The 12964-nt window shown below is 51.6% G+C and overlaps 1 long non-coding RNA gene across 1 annotated transcript; it reads left to right on the plus strand.

Annotated features, from left to right (window-relative positions):
- Positions 1-208: 208 nt before the first annotated feature.
- On the plus strand, positions 209-12422 carry LOC133265189 (uncharacterized). The gene is made up of 3 exons (XR_009741878.1): positions 209-1091; positions 8596-8699; positions 12314-12422. It is a non-coding gene; the product is annotated as an uncharacterized LOC133265189 (long non-coding RNA).
- Positions 12423-12964: the final 542 nt, after the last annotated feature.

A 12964-nucleotide genomic window follows, 5' to 3' on the forward strand; every position in this document is an offset into this window, starting at 1 on the left:
CAACGGAGGCAGGGTCAGGTTTTTGAAGACCCCAGAGGGAGATTCTCTGCATAAGACTAGGCAAAAGTCAACATCAGAGGAACTGAATCCTGCAGCCAGGTGTTTGTTTCCCCTTTCATCACACCGAACTGCACAGAATGTGTGGAGGTGGTGTCAATACTGACCAAGTCAAGTCATCCTTCACAGGAGGTGCTTGGTCAGGGCTTTCATACCGAGCCTCCCTGGGATGCGTCAGCTATTCATGTATATCCCACAGAAATATTTGTGATTTACATCATCTATTTTGGGGTAACTTCAGGTAAGGTCATAGCCCTGCTTCTTAATGAATGGGGAGAGTCTGAATCTACAGGCCCTGAATTGCCCTGTGGACATCCTACAGGTTCTTAAAGGCTGATTGACCAACAACTTCACGTGTGTGGACTAAGGTGGTGGGAACACCTTCCTCCCAACCACCCACCTAGACTCCAGTTTTAGGGAATGTTGCCTTAGCTGTGCTTGGTGCATGCCATGCTAATGCAGAGTAAAGGGATCTTGTTGGTGGAGGGCTGAAATATGCCCCCAGCACTTCCCACTTGAGGAGGTGAAGGCAGGAGTAGAATAACAATTGAAAAGCCCCAGGCACCTAGTTCACCCTCCTCAGCTTTGATGGGGCAGTGGCATTGCTCAAAGGGTAAGCTGGGTCCTGCCTGTTTATTTTAAGCTGAAAGCCAAAATGGTCATGCTAGTTACTTGAAAGTTTGTTTCTGTGTTCTGCTAATTATCAGCCTCGGAGAGCACCCAGAACCTCTCTGGGGCCCAAAGCATTGCGAAAACACAGAAAGGTTAATTGAAGACAATGGCAAAACAAGAATCCCAGCTTTAACCTTCCTGGTCTGCCCTTGTTATGCTAACAGCATGGTGCCGGCAGATTTAATGACTCCTCATTACCCTGCTAGCTAATTAACCTTCTGCCCTGAAAAGCAGAAAGTCTGAAAAAGAACCTCTTGCCCAGGAACCTCCTCTTGCCAGCAGCCTGTAGGGTTAAAGGAGACATCTCCAGTGCTGTCAGGCTCAAATCCTGCATGGTTTCCAAATGATTCCCATTAAATCAGGTCAGTGGTTTGGTGTGTGTATTGGGATGGCTTCATGGCAGCTGGTGGTGCTGGTTGTAGGACAGTTTGTTTGCTCAGCATCCCTGATGCTGAGAGGGAAGCTGTGTGGCTCCTACAGGGAGAGCTAAGAACAGGCGGAAGTGTAACTTGTCATGGCAAGGATGCTCATGGGAGCAGTAGGAGTTGATGGGGGGTCAGAGAGATGGTCTAGGGAAGGCATAGACCTGGAGAGCTGCACCCACAGCTGTGGGGGCTGAGGAGTGGAGATAGTGCCTGGTCTTCCTGGCAATGACCCTCTCTGCTGGCAGTGGTTGCAGCTATCACTATAGATGCTGGGGATTGTCTTGTAACAGGGAGCTGCTGGTTGTCCTGGTTAATGGAGCAAAAAAACATTACCCCCTGCTTCTGCTGGGTCAGGTTTTATTTCACTTATGCCAAATATTGCTTGCAGGTGAAGTCAGGGACTGCCTCCTTTATTTCACCTCCCTGATGTCTGCTACTGGACATTGGGGTTACAAATAACAGTTTGCCAGGTTCTCTCCCAGCTCACACCACTGGGGATCAAACCTGTAGCTACAACTAGTTTGAGTGTAATTAAGATATTTTCCATGCCCTATGAAATGAATCACTGACAGCTCTTCAGACATGAGCATGATGGTAGATGTGCTCACAATAGTGAAAGTTATGTCACCTGTGAGAAAGCTGAGACACCAAACACAAGGCCAATCCATGTGTTTTTGCCTTTTGTTAGAGGAATTACAGTGTGTTTTCTTGACATCTCAGCCTGGGACAAGTCTACGAGTGCTAACTATGGACAGAGCATATAACATTGTGACTGTAGTCTTCAGCAGGATTGTTGAACTTACTGGTTCGCATTAGCTCTCCTTCTAGGAGAAGCTGGGCAACCATGGAACATTTGGGGAGTAGAGAAAGAATGAGCAGGAGCATCTCAGTGCGCCACAGCCATGTGATGGGAGAAAAATGCAGAAGCCAAAAGTGCAGTGGTCTGCAAGGCTTATCTCGGCTTTACTGGCAGTATGCAAGTCTCTTTTGATGTGTCATTGACCTGCAGAGAAGAAAGGACTTTGTGGAATTCATTCCCCAGGACACTTGGCCAGAGTTTAACTTCTTTGCAAGCTGCTGGTTTGCTCATATCCTGCCTGTCTGTATGGAGAGATATGGGGTCATTGGCATAGGCTGTCCCAGACCACAGTAAGTCCCAGTATCCATATGGAATGTTCATGTGTGTGTGTTGGACACAGGGTGCGTGAGAAGGTCGATGCAATGACTCAGTGTGCTTTTCTTCTCTCCCCCTTCCTGGAAGTTACTAATGTTGAAGCTGAACAATGAGAAGATGACTCCCAGGGCCAAGTGCTTGGGGGGGGGGGTGTGGCAATAGTGACGTACTAAAGGGACACCTTCCACTAGAGCAGCTTGCTCCAAGCCCTTGTGTCCAGCCTGGCCTTGAACGCTGCCAGGGATGGGGCAGCCACAGCTTCTCTGGGCACCCTGTGCCAGCGCCTCAGCACCCTCACAGGGAAGAACTTATGTCTAATATCTTACCTAAATCTAGCCAGCTGACTGCCCAGGGTGGGGGAGAAGGTTTCTTTTGGATACTGGGCACAGCTCTCCCTTCAGCTGGGCTGTCTCTGTCTCTGCTATTCAACTCCTGCTGTTGATGGAACCTTCCTTTTCCAAGAATGTGGAGGTGAACAATGCCAAGTATCTCCTCTGGGTTTCACCAGGCTGGTTCCAGGCCAGGTTGGAGAGGGCTTGGAGCAACCTGCTCTAGTGGAAGGTGTCCCTGCCTGTTGCAGGGGCTTGGAACTGGAAGAGGTTTAAGGTCCCTTCAACCCAAACCATTTTATGATTGGTCCCTACAGCAGTACCAGGATGGAGAGACCAGACCATTGGGTTACATGGTGCTGTAACCATGATGTTAGATGGTGCTGACTGCTGGGACCCTGCCTCAGATCCACAGCCTGGATGGAGAAGGTCTGCAGTCCTCTGTGCTACCAGAACACCGGGAGCCAGCACAACACTTCCAGTCTGAGCCTCCAGCTGCCTGCATCTGGCCAAGCCCCTGGCTGCTGCCTGTGCTCCTGCCTCAGGGCAAGGGGCTGGTGTTGGCCAGAAGATGGTGCTGGTAGGAAAGTGATTGAAGGTCTGGCTCTGCTTCTGCTGGTAGAGGAGAGTTGAGATGTTTTCTATCCCGCCGCCCTCCGCCAAGAAACACTGTAAAAATAACTCGGCATCTTTAATGGTCCCAGATCTACCATGCAGGGCCCATGGAGTTATTTATTACATCCAGCAGGTTACTGAGAGCTAAACTGCAGTAACTCGAAACCTGTGAGGAGAAGGCTGCTTCTGGGCAGCTAATGGAAGCATAACCCTGATTGATAATGGTTTTAGGCTTATTTGTTTTCCCCCAACATCTTTCTTATCCTCCTGAAGGGCTGGGCTAGGCCAGGCTACTCCACAGTGGGGTAACTCTGGGGATTCCCTCCAAAAAGTAGGAAATGGGAGGGGGAGGAATGACCCCATCCTGGGGAAGGACTGTTTTGGGGTGGTGTTGCTCTGAACATGCAGGGGTTGTTCTCTCTGCTGCAGTGCTGGGCATGCCTGTGCGGTGCTGCACATCACCCCTGCAGCAGGCTGAGGAGCCTCATGGGCATCTCTGGTCCCTCCAGCTGCTCATGCTGTGGCCGGTCTCTGCTTCTCCTGCCCACACTGTCTGGTAGTACCTGTAGAGGTCTCAGCATCTGGAGTAGGGGATGACCTGCCCCTGTGCCAAGGTAAGAAGCAATAAAGCCATCATCAGTTGTCGCAGTCCAGGCTCCTTTCTTCCTGCATGCACTTGCCATGAGCCTGGGGTGATGACAACCCCATAGCCTTCAGTATATAGGCAGCAGAGACTAAGCCTATGATACTGCTGTTGTTTGGAGATGTCCTCCTGAAAGTTTTTGGAATGAAAACAGCACCTTTTCCTGCACCAGATGCCAGTGCTGGAAATGGGATGTGTTTCCCACTTTCACAGTCATAGACTCACAGACTGGTTTGAGTTGGGAGGGACCCTAAATCTCATCCAGTTCCAATCCCCTGCCATGGGCAGGGACCCCTTCCACTAGAGCAGGTTGCTCCAAGCCCCTGTGTCCAACCTGGCCTTGAACACTGCCAGGGACGGGGCAGCCACAGCTTTTCTGGGCACCCTGTGCCAGCGCCTCAGCACCCTCACAGGGAAGAGCTTCTGCCTAAGAGCTCATCTCAGTCTCCCCTCTGGCAGGTTAAAGCCATTCCCCTTGGCCTGTCCCTACATCCCTCATCCAAAGCCCCTCTCTGTACTCGTCAGCTCCGGTTAGGAGTTGGAAGGCTGTCAACAGCGCCGAAGTTGAAGTCCTTGCAGTTAACATCCGTACCAGCGATCTGAGCTCTGCTTCACTTGAGTCTGTTGTTGCTGTGCTGCATCCTCAGCTCACTACTGGCCCTCCTGTGAGTATCGAGCGGCCCCTACCTAAGGCAGAGCTCGCTGTACTTGGAGCTGCGTGGCAAGAGCTGCTGCACAGCAGCCAGTTTCCATGCTGGATTTGTTATTCGCCTCTTCCAGGCTGGGGCAATTTAAGTGAGAGATTTCCAGCAATTTAGGGGAGACTTTGAGTTTGGCGCATGTGGCTGAATGCCATGACCAGGAGGAAGCTACTCAAGTACTAACCAGGGATGAAGGAGCTGCTCTCTGGGAGTAATGGTGGATCAGGGGCTTGGTGCTGAGCAAAATATTCCTGCCTCCTTCTGGGAACAGAAGCTTTTCCCCTTCCCGAAGGAAAAAGGAAGCATATGAGGCAATAGAAGCACCCTGTGCCCCTCATGCCCTTGGGACTCATGTGCACATCGCTGAGGTGTGCTTGGATCTGCTGAAGGGCTTGGCGGAGGCTGCTCTGTGCCCTGGGCTCCCAACCCAGAGAACAAAGCAGTCAGACTCTGTTCCTGGAGCAGATGAAAGGTTTGCATGTGCTAAGACAGCCCCTTGTGCAGTGAGCCCTGTTCTCCAGGGCCAGAAAGTGTTGCTGTAACCCCATTAAGGGAGAGAGGAACCAGTATGCAGTCTGGGGTCATGCTGGAAGTGAAAGGACCTTTCCCTTGGCATCCCTCCATTGAAATGAGGCTGCTGGAGGTCATTCAGCAGGACCACAGCTGCCTGTGGGATGTGGTCTTGCTGTAGTAACAACCCAACAGTGACCACAGCTTGATCCTGGAGGCAAAAGGCTGAGCCAAATTGGGTTTATATTCCCTGCAAATCCAAGAACCCCAATTCACAGAAGGGCAAAGGGCTTCTTGCCAGCACGAGTAATTCCCTTTGAATAGCTGGGTGCACCCCCAACCCCGCGGGGAAGATGGAGTGCAGTGGGCCAAGGGGGCCTGACTCCTGGAAGGGTGTTACAGGGTGGGAGAGGGGAGGACTGGAATTTATTCTGAGCTCATCGGAGAATTAAATCGTTATGCTCCAGGATGAGGATTTATGGTTATGTCTCTCAAAGCTTTCAGCACATCAGGTGAATGGGTGGGAGCTGGTCCTGGGTGCTGTGCTGCATTGAGTGAAGCCAGCAGAGAGGAGATGGTCCTTACATGTGTCTTGGGAGCAGGAGCTCCTACAAAGAGCATTGTCCCTTCTGCAGGGGAGGAAACTCAGTTTGGACATCCTTTCAACTGCAAACAGTCTCCACTGGGATCCCTGGGCCTATTATAGACTGATTAAATATTAAAACAATTCATTTTGTACTTAAACTGTTCCGAAGGCTCCTGCTGATGATGACTTTGAAGTCTGCGGTGAAAGGGTTTGCTCTCGTTTTCTGCTTCCCCCCCCCCATCTCCTCCATCCCCACCTTTCCCCAGGCAGGAAGGAGAGGGTCAGCCCTCACAGGGTCTGCCTCTCCCAGCACCAGTGGTTGGGTCTGGCTTGAGATGGAGGGTCCTTTGCTCTGTGTGTGGGAGCTTGCTGGTGCTTGGTGCTGTTGGAGCAGGAGGTTGCTGGTTGCTGGAGGCAGTGGTTGCTGGTGGCAGGACCAGTAGAGCCCCTGGAGGGAGCAATTTGTGTCTTCTGGGTATGGATGCTGAGAGGAAAAGGGGCAATGGAGAGGCTGGGGTGGCAGCCTGTCCCCTCTTCCATGGGAACAGCAGGTCCCTGTCTGGTCCTGCTGGTGGCCAGAGAGCTCCCAGAAGTGGAGGTGTCAGCATGGACCTGGTCTTATGGCAGGAGGTCCAGGCTGGGTGTCCTGTACACTGCTTCCTTCTGGAGGCCAGTGTGTGGAGGTAAAACCACCCCATGCATCACTTGCTATCTTCAGGTCTTGAGCCTGTAGCATCCTGGATCTGGGTGCAAAGCCTCTTTTGCCCTTGGTGAGCCCAAGTCATATGATGTCCACCCAGGGATAGCATTGAATGATTGGGGTGAGCTCAGGGATTGTCCACCTCTGCACTGGGTTTTGTCTATCCCCATGGCCTTTGCCTGGAAAGAGCAAGAGCAGCTGGATCCAGTCCCAGGTTCTGGCATCTCAGACAACCCTGTGCCTCAGCAGGAAGGAGAAGACACTGCTGGGAGATGAGGGTTTGCTCATGGTCTGCTGGGGGAGGGTCCAGGCCAGGATCCCTATTTCTGAAAGGGTACTGGAGCACCTGGAGGGCTCAGAGCTTCAAGTTCAAGCAGCACCCTGCCTGCCTGCCTGGTCCCAGCTCAGGAGCCAGATCACAGCAGTGCAGGAGGACCCGAACCTCCTCTGTCTACTGCAGTCAAAGGAAAAGGTGAGTGGCAAATACTTCACCCCCCCAGCCAGATCTGGCTCCTTCCACCCTTTCCTCCCCCTCTCCAGCCCATCTTTTACATCTGTTGTATGTGAAATCCAGCAAACTCTCAGCAGAGCTCATTACTCACAGCCCATTGCTCTGAAGAGGGCCGAAAGGTCCTGCACGTAATGATTTGGAGGTGATTTGTATTTAAGACAGTTGGCTTTCAGATGCTGGGGGGGAGGGGAAATTAAATAATTGAAAGCTAGTGGGGAAGGGGAGAGCCCTGGATAGAGAGAGAGGACAAGAGTTTCTCACCATCTAGAAGGGTTTCAGCTCACCTGCATCTGTTGCATAGATGCAGACTTAAAACCCAAGACAAGAAAGTCTTCCTCATGTCCATGCAGCGTCAGAGCATTCCCCAAGGATGGGCTGGGCTGCGGTGGATGAACCAAGAGGCTTCTCCAGGGATGGCTGTTGCTGAGCTGCACTGAGCAGCCAGGGCAAAAGGTCTGGCCAAGTAGGGCAGGGACCTGCTGGCCCTAATGTCTTGGTGTGATGCGATTCCCTTGGCCACACTAGACTGCCCTTCCCTTCCCTCCCCTCCTGCCTCTGCCTTTCTTTGCTGCTTACTCCAGCTCTCAGCTCCTGGCATGTTTTAAGCAATGAATGCAATTTTCCAGCCCAGGTCCAAATGTTTGGGAAAACTTGCTGGTAAACTGCTACCACAGCAGCTACAGGAGGGCAAGGCTGAAGGGCACAGTGCTGGCCATGAGCCTCTGCAGGGCAGACACACAAAGAGCATGGCTTGCTGATGAAAACTTGGATTAAGAGCATCACAGGATGTTTCTTGAGATGTCGGAGCAAAAGGAGAAGCCCCTGGGGCAACCTTTGGTGGATGGGGAAACTGAGGCACAAATGGTAGAAATTAATCACCTAGGGAAAGGCCAGTGGTCTGAATGCTACTTGCCTAAAAGTTCAGTAGGGTGGGATGTGGAGCTTAGGCTTCGTCTAAACCAGCCCTCTTTTGCTTCTATACACCACAGCTCCTTTCAGCTGATTTCTTTCTTCTGAACCACTTTGTTCCGGTTCTGCCTAAAACCAAGAGCAACAGAAGGCTGCAGGTTTGTGCAGGAAACCAGGATCCAGCTGCCTGCTCATGCTCTCCTTTCCCCACTGGGTGCAGACCTCAGGTCCTCCCCCCCCAGCGCCATGAGGTCTCAGCAGGGTTTGGCACCAGCCTTTGGCTTCCGGAAACTGGAGGCTGAGCAGTGCCTTCTGCACTTGACCCCGACGCTTCATTTACCAAAGCCTGATTTTAACCTTGACCCAAACTTGTGCCTTGCTGCGAATGAGAAGAGGGAATCTGTTCCCAGCCCAGGAAAGCCTCAGATGTCCTTCTAATATCCCTCCTATGCCCTAAGGAGATTCCAGCAATCCCTGAGGTGAGCACATGGCCCATTAGACAGTGCATTAGGGCTGGGCAGGTGACTTTTAGTCAGACTGGTCAGCTGAAGATCTAAGGCTGAGGTCAGATTAGGCTGCCTGAGCTGAAGCTAACGAGTTGGGAGACAGCCGGGGGAATGGAAGTCAAAAATCAATAACCTGGGAAGAGCTGATGCTTTTCCATGTGCCACTCATGTGTTTACTGACTCTGTGCAGAAAGGAGGGAAGCTTTAGGAACTTCTCTTAGTGCCTGGTGTTGAACCCCTGGGTGTTCTCTTCCCAGTTTTCTCTCCCAGAGTTCGGGTGCGATTCAGACCTTGTGCATCCTCCCAGAGCGTCATGTTTTCTCCTGAAAAGGCACCCTGTGCCTGACCCTCATATAACTAGGTGAGTCTAAGAAAATAACACATTTTTATATATGTAAAAGTCATAAAATTCCTAAAGGGGCCAACAAGATACCTGGAGAGGGGCTTTGGACAAGGGCCTGTAGGGACAGGCCAAGGGGAATGGCTTTAACCTGCAGAGGGGAGACTGAGATGAGCTCTTAGGCAGAAGCTCTTCCCTGTGAGGGTGCTGAGGCGCTGGCACAGGGTGCCCAGAGAAGCTGTGGCTGCCCCATCCCTGGCAGTGTTCAAGGGGCTTGGAGCAAGCTGCTCTAGTGGAAGGTGTCCCTGCCCATGGCAGGGCTTGGAACTGGAGGAGCTTTAAGGTCCCTTCCAACACAAACCAGGCTGGGATTCTGCGATCTCAAGTCTTCAAAGGAAAAGGACACACCAAAGGGGCTCTCTCTCATTTGGAGTCAGGGGAAACTGAGGCACAAAGGGTGGATGTGGGTCGTTAGACACCCCCCAGCTGGCCAGTGGGGATGGGAAGAGAGTCAGCTCCTGGAAGACCCAAGTAGACTGATGTGGAGTTAATGCCATTGGATGGGAATTATAAAATGCAGGGGGCTTTGTACAACATTTGTTCCTCCCCCCCCCCCCAACACCTACATGAGCTTTAAGGTCCCTTCTAACCCATTTGTGATTCTGTGAGAAATAGTTTTTCTAAATCTGGTGCCTATTCAAAGAGGAACCAAGCTCCCATTGTCCCAGAATTTCCTTCTAGGATATAGTGACTGGAAGGGCAAAGGGCTGGGGAAGGTGGTAACTCCCTGCTGCTGAAGGTGCTGGTATTCAGGTGCAGCACCCGAATACCTTTCCTTCAAGGAAAGCTCTTGGGAAAACCCCTTTTCCATTCATTTCTTCGGGGAGAGGACAAGCAGCACTTCTGTTCTCCTCTCCCCCCCCCCCCCGCCCGTCTGTGCCGGGGCCGGCCATGCAGCCCCGCGGGGCAGCCGCGGCTCGGCGGGAGGCATCCGGCCACCCCTGCGTCCCTCCCTCCTGCTCCGTGCCCGGTGGCCGGAGCAGATGGCTGCGGGGAGCTGGCCAGCCCCGTGAGCACGGGCAGAGCAGGGCTCTCTCGTCATATGCTGTGATCAACAGCTCTGCAGGCTGCGGGGGCAGCTCTGTGGTGGGACAGAGGCGTCCCCTGCCCCTGCGAGCCCAGCCGTGGCGCTTGCAGCCTTGGGTGTTCGCAGGGAATGCTCAGATCCTGAGGGCGGTAGGCTAGGCTGGGAGGTGGTACCTCTGCCTGGGGGAGGGGGGGGAAATGGGTTCCTGGCCCCAGCGGCGTGAGCGGTCATGTAGCTTAAGGCTGCCCATCAACAGCCCTGCCGCCACCCCGCTGAGAAGGTGCTGAAGGAGAAGCAAGGCAGCAGAGGAAAGCTCTGGATGCTGCATTGCAGGCTATGGCAGCACTGGGGAGACTGGGGATGTGCCAATAGCTAGTTCAGGCACAGAAATCACTTAAAATGAGTGTTCTGTGTTTCCAGAAGCCTCCTTGTCCCTCCTTAAAGCCTCATCTGCCAGGACAGATGCTGCTACCTGAGATGCTCGGCTAAGCCCTCCTTGCTTGTCCCCTTTCCTGCTACATCGCTGGTGTGTGCATCCCTGTGTGTCTCCCCCTGCCTCCTATGGGTCACAGCTACGTACAAAAGAGGAAAGGTGTGTATGCAGAGGCAATTCCGATGGCTTTCTAGCTTCCAGCAGCGGAGAGTTAAGGGTCTCTGGAGCCAGCAGGTTCAGTTGGGACATCGTAGGTCTCTGCCTCAATTGTGGGTGTCGTCTCTGCTTGTGCCTTCTCCACATCCCATGCTTTGGGGTGTGGGAAATCACTGCCTTTGTTTTCATTAGATCTGCTGCCAGATCCCTGCCCAATCTACAGCCGTACATCCCTACATCAGCTTCTCTGAGATGTGTTGGGTGGTGAGCCTGGAATTTATACTGGAGATTCAGGGTTTAAATGGAGAGATGGAGGAAAACTTACATGCTCACATCTAGAAGGTAAGGTGGCCTCTTGGATTTTTCCTAGTAACACCTATTGCCCAAAACTTCTGAGAAGATTTCTTATGTTACATGTTCAAAAAAAGAAAAATAAGGGCAGAATCAAGGCACAGAGGCTGTGAAAGCATTGCATCTGTAGATATAGGTTTTTCTGGGAAACAAAATCAATGCTAACCAGTATATCACAGAGCTACACAAGAACAGCTGGAAGAAGCCCTAAATATTTATTATTAATACCAAAGCTGTTTATTTTCCACATATTAAATAGGTCATAGAACTCATCTAATCAAACCTCTGTGTATGGTGCTGGCTCTGCTGGATTGGAGAAAGATATCGCTTTTGAGGTCTGAGCAGAGTTGGGACCAGAGGAGTCCCGGCTTGGGCTGGGCAAGCTGTGCTCCTCCAGAGTTAGAGCCCTAGGTGAGAGCTGTAGGAGGCTGAAAGTCTCCTTCCCACGTAACTGTGCTCTCTCCTGGCATCTCCCAGGATGCAGTCTGGAAATGCGACCAAGAGGAGTGCTCAAAGCAGGGTTTGCAGGTTCAAGTCTCAGCCCATCCAGGGATTCCCTGTGTCAGGATGGATAAACCACTTACACCGGGGTTCAGTCTGGAGTAGGACTGCACAAACCAGCCCTCTGGGATCCTAGAAATGACTGGGAGGCTCGTGGTGGCAGCAAATGTGTTTTCCTCCCTTCAGAGACAGCATTAACCAAATACCTACAAAGCTGCCTGAGCTTCAGAGCCTGAAATCTTGAAGGTAGCTGGATGTTTAAGTGCATCAGGACCTGACTGCTGCCAAGTCCAGGTGCCAGGGGGGAAATAAGCGTTGTACAAAGTCCCCTGCATTTTACAATCCCCATCCACTGGCGTCAACCCCACATCAATCTACTCTGGCCCTCCATGATCTAAGAAAAGCTGAGTATCCTCTTTGACTTTCCTCCCAAAACCAGCGAAGCCCCTATTCCTACCCTCATAGCAATGTGAAGTACAATGCCAGGCTCCAGAGCTGACTCTCTTCCCATCCCCACTAGCCATGGAAGAGCTTCTGCCTAAGAGCTCATCTCAGTCTGCCCTCTGGCAGGTTAAAGCCATTCCCCTTGGCCTGTCCCTACAGGCCCTTGTCCAAAGCCCCTCTCCAGCTTTCCTGCAGCCCCTTTAGGCACTGGAGCTGCTCTAAGGTCTCCCCTTAAGGAGCCTTCTCTTCTCCAGGCTGAATGTATGGACCAACTTGCAGCAGAAAGCACTTCTCCCATCCAGCCATGCTCATTGTGTATGTGCCTGTCTGGCTTCATGGCTTTGTCACACGTGTGTGCACATTCTTCTCTGCACACGGCAGCTCCAGCGCCAGGACCAGGCTTCTTTCCTTGCAAATCCTCCTCACCACGTATTTACATGGAAGGTGGTGCCTTGCTATACATTAACATTGAAAACCAAACAGCCGGCCCATCAGGAGCATCGCTCTGAGGGATGGCAGCACATTGCAAACATCAAGTAAGTAATTTGTCCAACATCGGTGATAATAAGCTACACAGAGCAGTAAGAACATAAGCACAGGCAGGGCTTTGTGTGTGTATATTTTTATTCCCTTTTTTTTTCTTCTTTTTCTTTTTTTCTAAAGGAACCTCTGAGGGGAAAAAAAAAAAAAAAAGAAGAAGAGACATGAATGATTCATAGATGCAAGGGGGGAAAAGACGGAGGGAGAGGGGGAGAAAGAGAGAGAGATTAAGAGAGAGGAGCTTCAAAGTGACTGGAGCCGATTTGAAGTCCTGAGCGTTCCTGTGCTGGGTAGGCCAGTAATTCACCAGAGAGGCCCCGTCAAGCTCCCTCCGCCCCGGCCTCATCCCTGCTGCCTCCTCCTCCTCTCCTGCAAACGCAGCCTCCAAATCACAAGTTCAAAGTTCACCATCATCTAATGATGTGGAGGCCTCGCAGACCCTCTGTGAGTGGCATCTGTTTATAGGCACGGCCCTTCCCTGGTGGTTTAGCCTGGCTTAAAATAAAGCATAGAAATACAGAATTGGAACCAAGGAGGAAGAGTGGAATGAGATGCAGGGCTCTTTTTTAAAAAAAAAAAAAAAGTATAAAAAATCTGCTAATGGTGAAGTGCTTTTGATTCTGAATATTAAAAAAGCCCATTAGACTTAAATGTAATGAGAATATTAACGCTACTGCCTTGATTTGTATTCACTGGCTACCACAGATATACTTTGGGAGTGGGAAAGGAGAATATAGCTCACATCCAGAGGGAAGCTGTCGCCCTGGTTAGGGA

This window comes from Pezoporus flaviventris, unplaced genomic scaffold (genome assembly GCF_033815535.1).
Source record: "Pezoporus flaviventris isolate CSIRO_AGI_PZ_B2104156 unplaced genomic scaffold, CSIRO_AGI_Pfla_v1 ptg000005l, whole genome shotgun sequence".
NCBI classification, from domain to species: domain Eukaryota; kingdom Metazoa; phylum Chordata; class Aves; order Psittaciformes; family Psittacidae; genus Pezoporus; species Pezoporus flaviventris.